Here is a 16,631-nt window from a genome sequence, read left to right on the forward strand (position 1 = left end):
ATCACTCGGGTATCGGGGGTATCACTCGGGTATCGGGGGTATCACTCACGCGGGTACCACTCACGGGGGCATCACTGACGGGGGCATCACTCACGGGGGTGTCCGGGGGTGTCACTCACGGGGGTGTCACTCACGGGGCTGTCCGGGGGCATCACTCACGGGGGCATCACTCACTGGGTATCCGGGGGTGTCACTCACGGGGGCGTCACTCACGGGGTTGTCACTCACGGGGGTGTCACTCACGGGGGTGTCACTCACGGGGGTGTCACTCACGGGGGTGTCACTCACGGGGGTGTCACTCACGGGGTTATCCGGGCTGCTCTGCCCGAGGAGCATCCCCGGTGTCTCGGGCACGGAGATGCTGACACACAGCTCCCTTCCTCGCACTCGGGCCGTTTTCCCTTGCAAATCCCCTCCTTACCAAGCGCAGCTTAATCCTTTCCACCGCGAAATGAAACAAGTCAGCAATCCCTGAGCTTAAAGAAAAAAAAAAAAAAAACACCCAACAAACCGCAGAGGAAAAAAAATGACCCGAAGAGTATTTTTCCCTCACCGAGGAATGCGCTGCCGTTGGAGGGGATGTATGAGTAAAATATTTCCTGTGCAGACAGCGCAGCCTGACTCACTGCCGGCACGGCCCGGTGCTTACCTGCGCTGCGGGGGCTCGGCGGGGCCGGCCCGCGGCTCATGGCGGTGCGGGAGCGGCAACTCGGATCCAGCGCTGCTCTCAGCGTCCCGCGGCCAAACCCCAACTAATCCTGGCCGGGGAGGCGGCTCCGCGGGCCGGGAGCGCGGGCCGCCGGGCGGGCATCCCTCAGCGGCCGGGCGGGCATCCTTCAGCGGGCCGCCGAGCTCCTTCCCCGCTCCCGCGCGAGGCTTCCCGGCCGGAGCGAGGCGTGCGGGGAGCGCGGGGCTGGCGCTAGGCGAGCGGCAGCAGGACAAAGGAAAGCATGTGCGGCGGCGGCCGGGGGCAGCGGCGGCACCTCCGGCTGCGGGGCGGTGCGGGGCGGTGCGGCCGCGGCGCCTCCTCCCTCCCTCGCTCCCTCCCTCGCTCCGCCGCTCCAGCGCCGGCGGCGGCGCGTCCCTTCCTTCGGGCGGCTCGGTGGCTTCCCTTCCGCCGTTTGCCGGGGCGTTTGGGGGGGCCGATTGTTTTTGTTTTGCTTAAAAAGTCATGCCCGTCCTCTCCCGAGCCAAAGCGGGCTCCCGCCGGGCGCCGTCCCTCCCGTCGCGGCCGCGCTCAGGTGAATTCCATGGGGGAGAGGCGGCGGCCCGGCCCCGGCCCCTCCGAGACAGCCTCGCAAGCCTGTAATCCCCGCGGGGCGGCCGCTCCGCTCCGCTCCGGCCGGACCCTCTCGCCGCCCGGCTCCGCTCCGCACTGCGCGGCGCTCCCGAAGCCGCCGCCGCCGCCACCGGCTCCGCCCTCCCCCGGCCCCGCCCCGCCCCGCTCCGAGCGGCTCCGAGCGCCTCCGAGCGGCTCCGAGCGGCTCCGAGCGGCTCCCGCGGCGGGGCCGGCCCGAGCGGCCGGGGGAGGCTCCGCTCCCGTTCCGCTCCCGTTCCCGTTCCGCTCCCGCTCCGCTCCCGCTCCGCTCCCGTTCCCGTTCCGCTCCCGTTCCCGTTCCGCTCCCGCTCCGCTCCCGTTCCCGTTCCGCTCCCGCTCCGCTCCCGCTCCGCTCCCGTTCCGCTCCCGCTCCCGTTCCGCTCCCGCTCCGCTCCCGTTCCGCTCCCGTTCCGCTCCCGCTCCCGCTCCGCTCCCCGCGGCGGGGCCGGCCCGAGCGGCCGGGGGAGGCTCCGCGGGAGCCGGTGCGGAGCCTCCGGTAGCGGCTGCGAGGGACCCGCCGAGCCGGACAGACCCCCCTGGCCCGGGATGGCGAGAGCATCACTCACTGGAGCCAAAGCTCCACGAGCATCGCTCCCTAGAGCTCCGCGGGACCAAAGCACGCTGGAAAACATCGCCTTGCGCTTAGCAATTATTTTTTTTTGTTTTGGTTTTAACGGGTTTTCTTTTTGAAGTGGTTAAAGCCGATGTCCCCAGCTGCAGGCAGGGTGCTGCTCGCTGAGCCGTGCTTTCTCTCTGAGCCCCCCATGCAGAGAGCCGCCGGACTGCTTCCAGCGCTGATTGTCCACGGACACTGCATTTCCCACTCGCTGGAGGTTTGCCTTAAGTGCAGAGCACCATTAGTAATGGCCACCGTGGAAAATAAACGCACAGATACGTGATGATATAAATGATAATTCACTGAAGCGCAGCACTCGGAGCCAAATGATGCTTCCTGGGAAGATGAGAGGCAGTTATGCACATTGGCACACTAGCTCCATACGGTGAGATGTTTCCTGGGAAAGGGATAGGTGCTAAGAGGGGATTTACAGGCTTGCAAGACCGTGCCCAGGGAGTGTTTTCAAGATTTCAAACGTGGAAATGGGTTTCAAATCCATACTGGGCTAGGAGTGCTAATGGAATTAAACTCCCGTGGGTTCCACTTGAGTTTGAGCTAAATCCTCAGGAACAGGGTTGGCAAGTCCTGCTCACCCCAACTCGTGTGGTAGAACTCAGCCTGGAGGAGGTGATTCTCCTAAGGAAAAGATGGGAACTACCTGTACCAGCCAGAAAAGAAGTGCAGAGCAAGAGCTGTGTGTGCCTGCTCGGCCTCACCTGACGATGGTGAGGGATTACAGCCATGTGCCCAAATCCAGGGGCAGCTTGGAAAGATGCTCTGTGTCCTGGCCCAGCCCCGAGCTCGCCCCGGGACGTGGGATGACGAGGGACTGAGAGCCCTTCTCCTGAAGGCAGGACACCGAGGTGGCTCTGAGCTCTCCCCCAGCACTGAGGGGAGCAGGGAACCATGAGCTGACTGTCCACACAAGCACAAGTGCTGTAATTAAGAAAGAGCACCTACCAATTACCCACGTAGAACTACACGGTTTTATGCAAATATTTCCCCTTTGTTCCTCATCCCATCACCATATGATACATTTAAGAATCCATTTCAGTTTTCCCCTTCAGTGGCTTCTCCAGGATTCTTATCCGAGGTGCAGTCCCACTGAGTGTGCTGGTTTCTGCTGGGACAGGGAAGATGTACAGTAATGGGAACGATAATGCTCCCCAGGAGATGAGCACAGCCAGCAGAGCTCCTGGGTCACACCGTGCCTGCAGACACCACAGTGCCTCCGTGCCGTGGCTGGTCCAGGCTGGAACGCTTTCCTGAAACTGGGACAAGTGGTCTCCACTGGAAAATCAAAGAACTGTGGCCAACCTCAGACCCTGGTATGGCAATGAGTTCTCCAGGACTGTCCAGCTGAGTAACTTATCCCCACATTTCCACACCATAACTGAGCATGGACTTTGGCTGTTAAACTTTCATGTGTTTTTACATCTAATATATATTTGCATCTAATAAATATATACTGCAAAGATAATCCTGTGCTATCAGAGAGGTAGTTTTCCTCTCCTCTTACAAACCCAACAGAACTGGCTTCGGGTCTGGTCTCTGGAACCAAAGGTGGGCAGTGGCCAGGAGCCATTGCAGCCCTTTGGCCATGGATGTTGCTTGAGTGCAGATTCCAGTCCCCACCAAAAAGAAATTGATAAAGGCATTAAGCTGGCAGAGTGTTCTCTGTACAACCACAGCGCTTGGGGGCTCCATGGACCGATGGTGAGGCTGTACCTGGACGAGCAATTAAATGCACAGCACCAAGGTGTGGCAGCTCATGCAGTCTATGAGCACCTTGGTCAAGACTTTCCACATCCTGACATGGTAAGAATGGGTCTAATTAAAGCCTAGGTGCCTCACAAGACTTTAATTTATTAAACAACAGGCTTGTCTGTACTGGATTTTTCCAGTGTTAACCACATGCCACACCTGAAATCTCAGCACACACAGAATCAGAAATGCATTTACCTGCTCATCTCCCTGGGGCTGTGAGGATTTATTGGCAGGGCTCTGGGCCTCATTATGTTCATTATTTGTGCCTTAGAGATAAATTGAGGACCTCTGTTTTCCTGCTACAAAATTACACACGGACAAAATGCGTTGCACAATTCTGAATGAGAGATTTGGAGTTCAGAAATTCACTCAAAGCCAAATTAAATCAAAGGACCCCTCCTCCCCACAGTGATTTGAATGCCTTTGGATCAAGCTTCCCCCTCTCCTGACAGCAATACTTTCCTGTGCTTTAGGTTATGCCTGGATAGGTTTTTGAAACCTTCTGTCTCTTATCTATCTGGGACCTTGCCAGAATTTTTTTTCATCTGTCTGTGGTCTCTGTCAGTGTCGACATTTGTTTCTGCCACAACAGCAGCCAAATGAAGTGCATTGAACTTGGATCAAAAGTAATTTCAAGATCTTTCACTCTCTGGAAGAGGTTTTCAGATCCAAGTATTTTATAAAAATGACCTAAAGCTGCCCAGACAGCAGGCAGGGAAGCAGACATTTGCTTCCAAGTCACAGAGTAATTCCAAAGAAGAATTATCCATCTCTGGCACAAGAAGCAAACGAATATTGAAATTACAGCAGATTATATTGGATTAAATTATTTATGGCAAACTTCACCTCACCTGGAAGGTTCTACAGCTTTTTTCCTGGCAGCATAAAAAGTGGATATTCCAATTCTTTGGTATTCTGTCAAAGCCTGGAAACATTTATGTTTCCATTGAGTTGCTAACCTTCCCAAAAGACACCGTGGTATCTGACTTTGGAGCACGAGTACGGTGCCTTAGAAAGCCTTCCATAATGCTTTGAAAACATACAAGATTTTGCCTATTACTGGATAAGAGATGCAGGATCCTTTCCCCAAGAAAAGAATTTATGGAGCTATCAGTGGAATTTTATGGCTGTGAACAGCAAGCCACGGCATAATGTCCCAAGCAGAAGGTACTTAAACAGTTTGAGAGGTGCAAGAAAAGGACCTGTTCCCCAGAGTGACCTCTGGAGAGCAGAACCACAGCTGGTGTGGCTGTAAAAAGGTGATGAGAGATGCCAGGAGAAGGAGCTGGTGGTGAGGGTGGGCTCTGCTGGACTGGGGGGATGTCTGGGAGCCCCCCAGCCCTGGGACAAGCGCCGGGGGCTCCTGGCAGTGATGCTCCCTCAGCGTCCCCTCCAGCAGGGACAGGGCACTGGCAAAGGGGGACACAACCAGCAAATGGCCCTTTCCGAGGGGAACAGAGCTCTGCATGCTGAACATCCCAGGGTAAATCTCTGCTTTTCATTTGACAAAGCAGAAAACTTCTGCGGGAACATATTAATGACAGTGCAACTTTTTTATTATTTTTATTTTTCTGCAGCATTTGCAAAACTAAACCCCTTTGTAATCCCTTCTTTTATGCAGAACAGATTGCAGTTTTAAGCAGAGGCCCATAAACTGCAGGTTCAAAGAAACCTGAAACTGAATTAGCATAAAAGCTGGAATTCTCATTTAGAGGAACAGCAAGGCAACCGCTCTGCAGGCAGTTTTATGATTAGGGTTTCAAATGGAAACAAAGATAAAAACTGGGGCTCAGGGAACAATAGGGCTGCTCTCTCTTCCCCATCCTTACATCTTGGCCCTAATAAAATACTATGTGGTCTCCACTGCTTCAAGGACAGAATTTAGCCCAGATTTGCACACCTGGATAATTTTCTGAACCCAGTCACTGAACCAAAGACAAATCCTAACTGTCCTACGTGTGTGAAGCCATTTCTCTCCCAGGCTTCTCCAAACAATGTGAATTCCTTCAGGTGAACACCACAGCCATCTTTCCTTCCCTCCAACTACCACGAAGAGTGAGAATCCTGGCTGTAACTTTTCCATCAGGAAATGCCTGCATTTTATCTCTTCCTCTAAAACCCTCCCTGGGGTTTGAATTCTGAGTTACTAAAGACACCATGGATTGGCTGGGTGTAGCTCCTGGAGACCTCGCTGGGCTCTGAGCTGCTATCCAGCCTGCAGTCCAACCAGGAACATCACATCCTATCACTGGGTGAGAGGAGAAAATATAAATTCTTCCCCATCCACCAGCACTTCTGTTGTGCAGTTCATAAATGCACCACTTTCAGGCTGTGGCCATTATCCTCCCCTGATTTCTGCCTGCTAGCACGTTCTGCAACTGAAGAAGTATTTCAAATTAATTTGTCTGTCAATATCTGGGTACTGAATCACCTAATAAGAGAAATATTTTTCATTCTCTTCTTCTCAGTCAGAAGAAAAGACTTTCTTATCACCAAATAAAGCATCCATTATTGCGTGCTGTAATCCCATTCTGTCGTCCAGGTCATTTTTAGTCCAGAAAGTGCTGAATCAGCACCATAAACCAATCAAGTAATTTCTTTCATTTTCTAACATTCAAGCAAAATAATGAAAATCACATCTCATTTGATGAGAAGAATATACGACAGAAATCTCCTCTTCCAAGGATAATTTTCAAAGAGGTATGCCAAGGCAAGAAATACTGTTGCAAAAACATAGCTAATGCAGGGGCTCTTCTGCTGAGCAGATAAATTCCATTTTTGACTGTCAGCTCATATTTAGAAAGTAGATTATGAACAATAAATCTGTACCTTTAGCCAGCTTCTAAACCATGCAAAGACATTAACTTGGCAAAAGAATGACCATTACTTTGATGAATGAAGCATTCACCTAAAATATTCATGTACAAGATGATAATATCCAATTGATAACCAAAAATCACCCACCCCACTGCAGATTTAAATAACTGAGATGCATATGAGAGAAACCGAATCACATCCGTAAGAGGAGTTATTATGGCACTGTTAGGAGAACCAACAAATGAAAAAAAAAAAAAAAAAAAAAAAAAGGACTTGATAAATATTTTCCATAACAAAACACAATTGGTTTCAGTGGGATACAGCTCTGTTTCTCATTAGTTATCCTTCACTTGTCAGACAAGTTCCATATTTCACCGAAACCCGCTGAGTATTCTTTCTAGTTTGCTGGGGAAAGTGGCTATACATTTAGCACGTTCCCTTTATGCTGTGTGTTTTCACAGGTCTTTCTTTAAAACACACTGTACATGCTTTTGCTTCTTTCCCCCAGGATAGTGGGTTTCCACATCCAAGAGGAGTTTAAAAGCAGGTAACAAGTCATCACTTTTGAAGCTGCAGAGCAGCTGAAGAGGTGCAATAGCCCCAGCAGCCATTATCAGTGCCTGCCAGGGTGCCACACTATCAAGTTATATGATAAAGCACTCAGCTGACACCAGAAAAATAATCATTCTCTCTCTCCTGCACCACCCCCTTTTTCACAAGGAGGCTTTTTACACTCATTAAATGCAACCTTATCTCTGAAAGACTGCAATCCTCAGCAAATGACAAGTGTGCCTAATCTCATTTTCTGACAAGCGATTCTGACAGCACCTTCCTTTTGATTTCTAAGACACGTAGCTAGACATATATTAATCTGTCAGTCATCGCCCCTAGGAAGGATGGAAAAAAGGAGAGATAGAGATGAACATTTGTGAATGTGAAGGGAACAAGGCAAGAAAGGACTAAGGGTCCTTTTCTGGCTATTTTAAGCGACTCAGCTGCGTTTCTGCACTCCTCCCACCCAACATGGGACCCGAGTCACTCCTGGGCAGCAAAGCCCTCAACCTACCTGTCTGCAGAGGCTGCTAATGTGAATTTTATTTCAGGTGAGTGTGGCCCAGCAGCTGTGGGTGTATTTTCAGGTTTTCCCTGGAGATGAAGGCAGTTGGGCTCTCATTTCATTTCTCTGCGCCTCAACTTTCAGCATTGCATAAAACCCAAGTGTTATTGTCGCCATGGCACACATTTTAGTCACAGACATGGGACTTCCCAGTGCTGGTACTATAAAATGTTGAGCCTTAATTCCAAGTTTACAGTTTATGAAGTGTTCTGCAATAACAATTTCTCCTTTGCAGCAAGAAAAGCTTTGTCATTGCAGGCAGTGAAGCCCCGCTTGGCTTTGGTCACTGTTGGGAGGCACAAAGACAGGTGGGGTAAAAACATCAAGACTGAAAGCACCAAATTGGTGTCAGATCTTAATGACTTTGTATGAACACTCGAAGTGCTGTAAAATGAAATCATTTAGCACAACCTCACAGCCTGGCAAGGTGCAAACTGGGGAGGCTGAGCAACACCAGCTCCAGGTGCATGTGGAGGCCAGGAAAAGGTAGGATTTCCAAGAAGTCCTGGATAGAACATGAGAAGATGCATTTAAAACCTGAGGGCAATTATGGGCCCTGACAGTGTGTGTGAATTGGGGCAGATTCACGTGGATTTGCCATTCAGCAAGTGTGCAAAATACAGAGCCTTTGTGCAGGATGTAGGATGTGCTAAGGGGGATGGCTTTACTGGAGGAGGGGAGATTTAGACAGGAAATTGGGAAGAAATTCTTCCTTGTGAAGGTGGTGAGGGGCTGAATGGATGGCCCAGAGCAGCTGGGGCTGCCCCTGGATCCCTGGCAGTGCCCAAGGCCAGGCTGGATGGGTTTGGAGCACCTGGGACAGGGGAAGGTGTCCCTGCCATGGCAGGGGTGGCACTGGAGGGGCCCTGAGGTCCAACCCAAACAGTTCTGGGATTCCTAGATACACTTTGGTGAGCACAGGGCTGTGAGGTGGGATGAGGCAGAACTACAGGTAGGTATAAAAGTGCAAGTAAGTGAGATTCTACAAATGGGACCCAAAGGAAGAAAGTGATTAAATGAGGTGGGAGGCAGTGTTCTTTATCTCACACAGACCTATTAGTTCTGCTCCTCATAAACATGCCTTCTCCCTCTTAGCATGTGAGTCATATTCATCTTTCTACCCACCAAATGCTAAATTAGAGTAAATTATACAGATTTACCATCTAACATTTGCTCCCTGACCTGCCTGCACTTGCAGAGAGCCTCCCCATCTGGCAGCACATCCTCCTGCCTGGGGACATCCCACTGCCACAGCTCCAGCCTGGCCCAGATGGGATCCCTCAGCTGAGAGCTCCTCTCTGGCTCCCTTCCCTTCCTCTGTGTTATACTAACAGGAGAAACTTTATTGTTCATAATGGGATAAGAAAAAAAAAAAAGATGAAATGAAAGCAAAGTACAAAGGGGCTCCAATGCAATGCTTTAAAGCAATGCCATTTTCATAGTAATATAGTCATTAAGTACTTGTTTGATGGTGCAAAAAAGTAGGCCAAGATCTTTGCTAATACATTTAATTAATCAATACCTGCACTAGAAGATGGGAACAATTAAAGTTTTCCTCCTCACTCAGACAAAGCAGCAGAAAGCTTGTGATCTACTTAAGGAGCTCGTCACTCAATGGGAAGATGAAAAGACTTCGTTAGTTTTACTTAAGAGCTGAAATCATGTTAATACTCAAGTGTTTAGGATCTGGCTCTCAGAAAGGCAGTAAATGAGCAGTGGCAGGAAAGCTGCCTGCTGTCACCAAGTCCCCAGCCTTGTGTTTCCACCCTGATGTCATCATAACACAGGGGAAATGTAAACCTGACCCTGCACAGTTTAGATTTCTGCTGGGTTTTTATTAAAAAAGGATTTTCTGGTTGCATCTCAGCTTTGGGATGTAGAAAAGAAGGCACAGGAAGAAAAAGTCACTTTCTCTGGGGAAAAGTGATGGGAGGAACCTGGGCAGTTCCCTGTGCAAACCTTTGGCTCAGGGAGGGAGAGACTTCCCATTCCACAGCAAGGGCTGCTGATACAGGCATCAAGAAAGAGAAAATTGCCTAAAATCAGCCCAAAATGCAGCTGTCCTGGGGAACCCAGCTCTGCCCCTGCAGCCCAAGAGGCAGGACAACCAACAGCACACAGAGGCTATGGCTGCTTCCCACTCCCCAGAGGAGGAACACCAGTCAACACCAGTGCAGGCAGTGCCAAAAACCGAAGGCTGCCCAGTTTCCTGCACTGTTTGGTGAGAGCAGAACCACATCCAGGAGCTCACAGCTGTGGAACCAAGGGGTCCATCACACACAGGTGCTGACTTCACCCTGCCAGGTGAAGCACAAGCACAGCCTTGTTTTGAAAACAAATTATTTCTTCATATAATCATTAGCAGGAATAGAAACGCAAATGACCTTATAATTTGTATCGTGAGAACTATCAAGCTAATGCTGCAGCTAAAGGAGAAAATCCCTCCCTGCTCATCAGTGGAGATGACTCAGGCCATAGAGCTGATCTCTTGGAAACTGGCTGTCTAGTTGTGCTCAGGATTAAGCCCACCACTTTTTTTTTTTGCTGTTTCTAACCCCCTTGTAAGAATGATGCAAGAGCCTCACTAACACTTCCACCCACTCCCAATTCTTCTGTGCGTCCTCACCTGGGACTGCAGGAGTCTGCACTCAGAGCTCTGTGCAAGGCCACCACATTCACAGCAAAAAAAGGCAACAACAAAATAAGAGATTGATTCTGCCCTAGTCCAACCTCCACAAATCCAAATCTCTCCAGAAGTCCTGGTCAAAAGTCCTTGGAAAATAAAATCCTTCTGACACAATTTTCAGTAAGAAACAATTTTGCCAAACGCTATTCTTCCTTCATTTAAGATTCTAACAAAACCTAACTTCTTTGTCTCTCAAGCTTCCTTGATCTCCTTCACTTTCAGCTGTCACATAAAGTCAATTGGCTGCACCTCTTTGCTTGATAAAGACAAGCCAACTGGTCTGATGTATCTTTAATGAGGAGGTAGGTAAGACACAGTCCAACAAGGTGCTGAACACTTTGACCCTAAGCTAGCAAAGCACTTAAATATCTGCTTAACTTTTAACAAAAAGAAGTCCTTTTGAAGCTAATGGGGCTGCTCTGGCATTCAGACTTCAGCACCATTGTATAAATTTGGCTGGATTAGGGACAGAGCCTTTGCAAGGCTCAGTTACTGAGAGAGCAAAACCAGCTAGAAACACACAGGTAAATTGGGGAGTCTCTCTATCAGTAATTAACGTGTCAGCTGTGTAATTACAGTTGCACAAGGCACTGTGTTGCTGTTTGTGTGTTAGCAGGAGCAGGCAGGGTTATTCCTGCTCTAATGTAACCATCCATGGGATGGAACACCTGAAGGATCTGCAGGGATGAAGGCTTGGCCTTTGCTTCAAAATCAGTGTCCGACCCTACAAGAAGGAAGGGACAAATGCAAAATAAACAAATCCAAATGAATGATGGGGAGATCATGAAGAGGAAGCTGAAAGAGTAAAAATTATACCAGTGCTGAGCTATTGTTGCTGAGGTTCAGTTAATCAACTGATCTATATCTAGCCTGGATTATTCCAGGCATTACTGGAGGAGGTGTCCTTTGAGAATCTAATAAAATACACAAGAGCTGTGATAAAACTTTAACCTGCTTTGATAATACAGTGATGTTCTACTCTGCACACACCTGTAAGAAAGGCTACCAGATCTCATTACCATTAGTTATCTATTTGTTCCTATAAAATTTTGTCATCTCCCCCTCTTTTTTCAGGAGTTTACTTTTTCTAAAGTGGAACTGATTTAAGGTTGGAAAAAAGCTGCAGCGTATCAAAAAGTGAATGGGAAAATGGTTAAGGAGATAATGTTTAACTGGAAAGGAAGAGTTATTTTAGAAATATTTTATATCATTTAAAAAGCACTGAGTACTATTTTATGCCTCTTCCTGAGGAATAAAAGTCATAGTTATGAGTCCACGTGTACATATTTCAATAGAAAAGTGAGACTGCAACAGATACATAAAAATCTCTTTAAAAAGTAGCTTAAGTAGATCCTTCATGAGTAAGACACTGGCAACATGAATTTTAGCATCATTCTCAGCATTTCAGAGCATTTTGTTCCTCTGTAAAGTGCTACAGGAAACAGAGCACAGCTCATTCCTACTCAGCCCTGTGTCATCCCAGCTCCATCCCTGGGATGTGGGGCTGGCCAGCTCCGTGCTCCCAGCTCTGTCAGATTTCAGAGTGTCTCCTGCTTGGGCTGCTGGCCATTCCTTTGGGGAGTTTCACCTGATCCCTAACTCGCTGCTGTGCAAATAACAAAAAAACAAGAGGTTCACCATTCTGGGTTCTGTCCACACGGCATTACATAATGTGAGAATTAAGTGTTTTTGCTTAGCAGCATGCTGCAATATTATGGTGTGAGGCTCTTTGTATCAGCCAGGACACAGACACAGGAGAAGGTTATAAAAAGCTGCCTGAGCTGGTTTTATTTTAAGAGGCCTTCAGACCAAAGGCCTGGTCTCCGCCTTGGGCCTGGCAGGGAGGCTCCGAGAAGTCACCGGGGCTCCCCATTAAAATACTGTTAGCACAGACCAGAGTTTTGGTCTTCTTTTTAGTTCAAACGTCGTCTGGGAGAGACAAAGAAACAAAGTGCTTGGGTCAGTGGAAATTTCTGACAAAGACTTTTCTTCCTGGCACACACAGGGACAGCCCCACCAACTGTGTGGGGTTTGTCCCCCCCGAATGACGAGGCAAAGGTCCTGATTAAAGGCCCTCGGAGCGGGGACACAAAAGATGGCCCAGGACTTCAAAGCCAGCACACTGCTGGCCAGCGGGGAGGTCCCTTTTTTCCCCTCTCTCTCCTTTTAACTTCAGCTCCTGCTGGCTGTGGAGGGCCTTCTAATTGCATTTCACAGGGGCTGAACAAAACGTGGTCTTGTCTTCCGCACAGCAGCGAGCCTGGAGGACGTGGAGATGATGTGAGGCCTCGGAGCAGGAACAAAAAGGGATTCATCATGTCAGCAAGGCGTGCAGAGGCAATGCTGAGGCTTCTGCAGGATCATTTGCATGTGGCCACGTTTCCAGAGGTGAAGGGGCAGTGGTGGCTGCTCACAGAAGTGTCGTGGTCCCCTCCTCACGGCCTTGAATCTGCACACCCAGAGATTTGGGCCAGGGTCTGACCTGAGCTGCAGTGGAAAGCCAGACTCAGCTGAGGGTGGCTGCTGTGAGCAGCAGAGCAGAGATCTTTGTGCTGGAGAGGGAGAAGCTCTGCCCACTGAGCCAGCTCTGCAGGTGGAGACTTCCTCTGGCAATCCAGGATCTTGATCAAATGGGACCCAGGCTGATATAAGCAGCCTAATTAAAATTCTTCCAGTCAGTCTAGAGCTGTGGATGAGGTCTGGCTGAAGCCAGATAGATTTGTTGGAAGTACAGGAAAGTGGTTTCAGGGGATGTGGGATGAGAAGAAAGCCTCAGGCCAGGTGTTCCACAGGCAATGTCAGGCCAGCCAGAGACAGGACATGATTTAAATCACTCACAGGAGTGAGCTGGAACCCAGCACTTGGCCACCTCACCTTCCAAAAATCCCAAAACACCAAAGAACGTCTGGACTGCTGTGGATGAACAAAACACCATCTCATCCCAAAATAACACAAGTCACCAAAGTGCTATCCCTTTAATGTCTGCTAGTCCCTCTTTTCCGCTTCCCTAACGAGATTGGCTTCCTCATTCTTTTCCTTTTGCATTCCAATTCCAATCCACAGCAAATTTTCCACATTACAGGATGAACCATATATCTATTTTCCCACATTGCACAGCACTAGACCCAACACAATCCATCCAAATCCCAAGAAGCAGAGTTTATCCCGTGTTCCCTGTGCTGATGCCAGTGGAAGCTGCCGAGCCCGAGCTTTCTCCATGGATGCTCAGGAAGAGAATTAGAGCTGGAATGAGGTTAGTTAGTCACTGCTGATTCATCACGCGTTTGAGATTTGGATTAACAAACCATTCATCCCACAGGCCTCGTGTGCAGGCCCCTGTTTCCAACAGGAGAAGGGGATTTTTATTTATTTACTGACTGACAATAGTGGAAAGCCTCATATTCACATCCGAATTATAATAAATGCATTATAAATGAGTAAGTAGGAAACAGTAAGGAAATGATGTTTTACTTTTAAATGCTAATTATGGAGGCCTGGTGCAGTTAATGTGTAGGGTGTTCTGTCAATTTTTAATGTTTATGCCAAGTGTAGTCTTCAATTTAACATGAGCTTTTAATCCTTTGAGTACTAAATTGCCTTTTAATGCTTGCAGCACAACATTGTGTTTGCACAAAGTCAGGACTGAAAAATGAATTTACTACAAGATGTGTGCATGTATGAAGGGGGGAGGAAGTACAAAGGACAAGATTTTTTTTTTTAATGATGTTGTTGGAACTGTACAAGAGGAAGGAACTGCTTTCAGGATGTACCTGGAAATCCTTTGCACTGGCAAGAGGCTGCTGCTGATTTAATATCTCAGTTGAAGCATCTTCAGAGAGCTCTTTCAGGCTCCAACAATTTATCCAACAACAACACCAAAAATCTGCGGTTTGTACAGATTGGAGGAAAACAGGATGGAAGGAATTACCACAGAGAGGAACCTGCACAGTCAGTAGGACAAAAGTACCCACAAAGAGAGGGAGTTTTTCAGGCGACAGAATTGCAAAGACTTAAGTTATTCTGGCAAAGATAAATGATACAGCAGTTTTCTGGGTTGGCTGGTTTGGTTTTGCCTTCTGTGTGCAGTGACAGGCCCCAGGGAGCTCCCAGGGTGCTCCAGTCAGCAGCAAGGCTATGGCACAACGCCCTGGGCTGGGGCTGCTCATCCCTCACAGCTCCTTCCCACTCTGCTCCCAGAAACCTCAGCACAGCCAGCCTCAGGGAAACGGCTCAGGAACCAGGCTGGGGATGGGCCATCTTCCTGGCCAACAGGAGCCAGCCCAGCCTCACCTGTCCCCAGCCCCAGCTGAACCCTGCCCCACCTGAACCCAGCCTCACCTGTCCCCAGCCCCACCTGAACCCAGCCTCACCTGTCCCCAGCCCCAGCTGAACCCTGCCCCACCTGTCCCCAGCCTCACCTGTCCCCAGCCCCAGCTGTCCTCAGCCCCAACTCACCTGTCCCCAGCCTCACCTGTCCCCAGCCTCACCTGTCCCCAGCCCCGCTCTGCTGCCCCTCCCTGCGTGCAGGGGAGTCAGAGCAGCTTGTGAGGCTAATCCCTGTTTATCTCCTTGGTGAACAGACTTTTTAAAATGACACTGTTCGCATGCTTAAAGCTCCAAATTTGACTTTCCTTGACAGCAGCCATCTCAGGAATCCCAATGAGGTTTATTTTTGGCAGTGGAGCCTTCAAGAGCAGGCTTTGCTGCGTGTGCAGCTCCCAGGCGGCTCTGCAGAGGAGGAGAGCTGGGGACCTGAGGATTTGGTACATCCCAGTGATGTACCCTCAGCTTTGCTACCAGCTTAGACCCACAGGGCTAAAGCTAATTAATTAAAAACTCCCTTTGCTTTTTCTCTTCCCCTGCATTTCCACCATCCCTAAGATTGTGGAAAGGTTGGAAGGACCTTAAAGCCCATCCTGTTGCCATGGCAGGGACACCTCCCACTGTCCCAGATGCTCCAAGCCCTGTCCAGCCTGGCCTTGGGCACTTCCAGGGATCCAGAGAAAGCCACAGCTTCTCTGGGCACCCTCTGCCATGGCCTTCCCACCCACACATGGAACAATCCCTTCCCAATATCCAATTCACACCTCTCCTTCTTCAGTTTAAAGCCATTACACTTTGTCCTAGCTCTGCAAAAAGTCTCTCTCCAGCTTTCCCGTAGGCTGCAGGTATTTGAAAATATTTTTCCTTCTCCCTCATCCTAGCTTCCCACGTGTGCTAACACACAGTTTATGCTGCCCACTCCAATAATTTGGTGTTCTGGGAAGAAGAATCTCTTTGCTTAGCCCATCAGAGGGAACAGCAGTCAGGAAGAACTAGAAATTCAAAGAGGGTCAATTGTTTTTTGATGAAATAATACAAATTTAAAACGTGACTGAAAAGGAAAACTTAGCCAATGAAAGGCAGAGTTTGAGCTAATGAATTACCACAGGTAGACAGGTAATGTTTAAGCATTACTTTGGAAAAATCTGGGGGTAATCACACCCATCTGCAGAAGCAGAGGTTGGAAAAGTCACGATTGGGAATTCTGCTTCTGTGTGTCCCTGTCCCCACCACCACCACTGGGCTCCAGAGTGCCCTGCCCACCAGCCAAATCTTTTTAAAATAAGACAGGAACAAAGTCTTTTGTATTTGTATTTGTATGAGGTGTCAGACCTCAGCCCTGGCACACAGTTCTGAGGAGTCTGAAGGCAGGAACCCCACTGCCACCAACCACCTACCAATTGTTATATCTTTTTAAAATAAGACAGGAACAAAGTCTTTTGTATTTGAATCATATTTTGCTTTGCCTTACACTTCCAAGCCTCTTCCTTATACTATTTTTTCTCCCCTTACCCAGGATTTTTAATCCTCCCATTCAGAGCTGAGTTCTTCTCTTTTCCTTTCCATGCCATTGAGGTGAACAGTGTCTATTTCAGATCTTGTTCATTAATGTATCGAGGCATCTTACTTTGTATTACTTCCATATCTTGATGTTATCTAAAGCTTTTTATATAGTCTGAGAGAAATTACAAGGTTTATAATTTCCCTCATACATGTAACAAAAATGATAAAGCATGAAATTGCAGAGCTGTGACTGATTTTCTATAAAAGTTGAACAATTTCCAGCAGACTACAGCCGAGATGGGATTGGATTTGCTCTGTGCCTTTAGGTCTCGTTGATATTCATCTGTGTGTGTATGTGCATGTCATTATAAACTTGTACATGTGTCAAATAGGTGTCAGAGAAAGCCATGGAGCTGCTCTGAGGGCTGGAGCTCCTCTGCCCTGGAGCCAGGCTGGCAGAGCTGGGGGGGCTCACCTGGAGAGG

The 16,631-nt window shown here is 48.8% G+C and overlaps 1 protein-coding gene across 9 annotated transcripts in view; it reads right to left on the reverse strand.

Moving 5' to 3' along the window:
* The window catches only part of AUTS2 (activator of transcription and developmental regulator AUTS2), a 664,369-nt gene that overhangs the window by 59,135 nt on the left and 588,603 nt on the right, over positions 1-16,631 (reverse strand). The window lies entirely within an intron of this gene.

Source organism: Cyanistes caeruleus, chromosome 21 (assembly GCF_971803275.1).
Source record: "Cyanistes caeruleus chromosome 21, bCyaCae1.hap1.1, whole genome shotgun sequence".
Taxonomy (NCBI): domain Eukaryota; kingdom Metazoa; phylum Chordata; class Aves; order Passeriformes; family Paridae; genus Cyanistes; species Cyanistes caeruleus.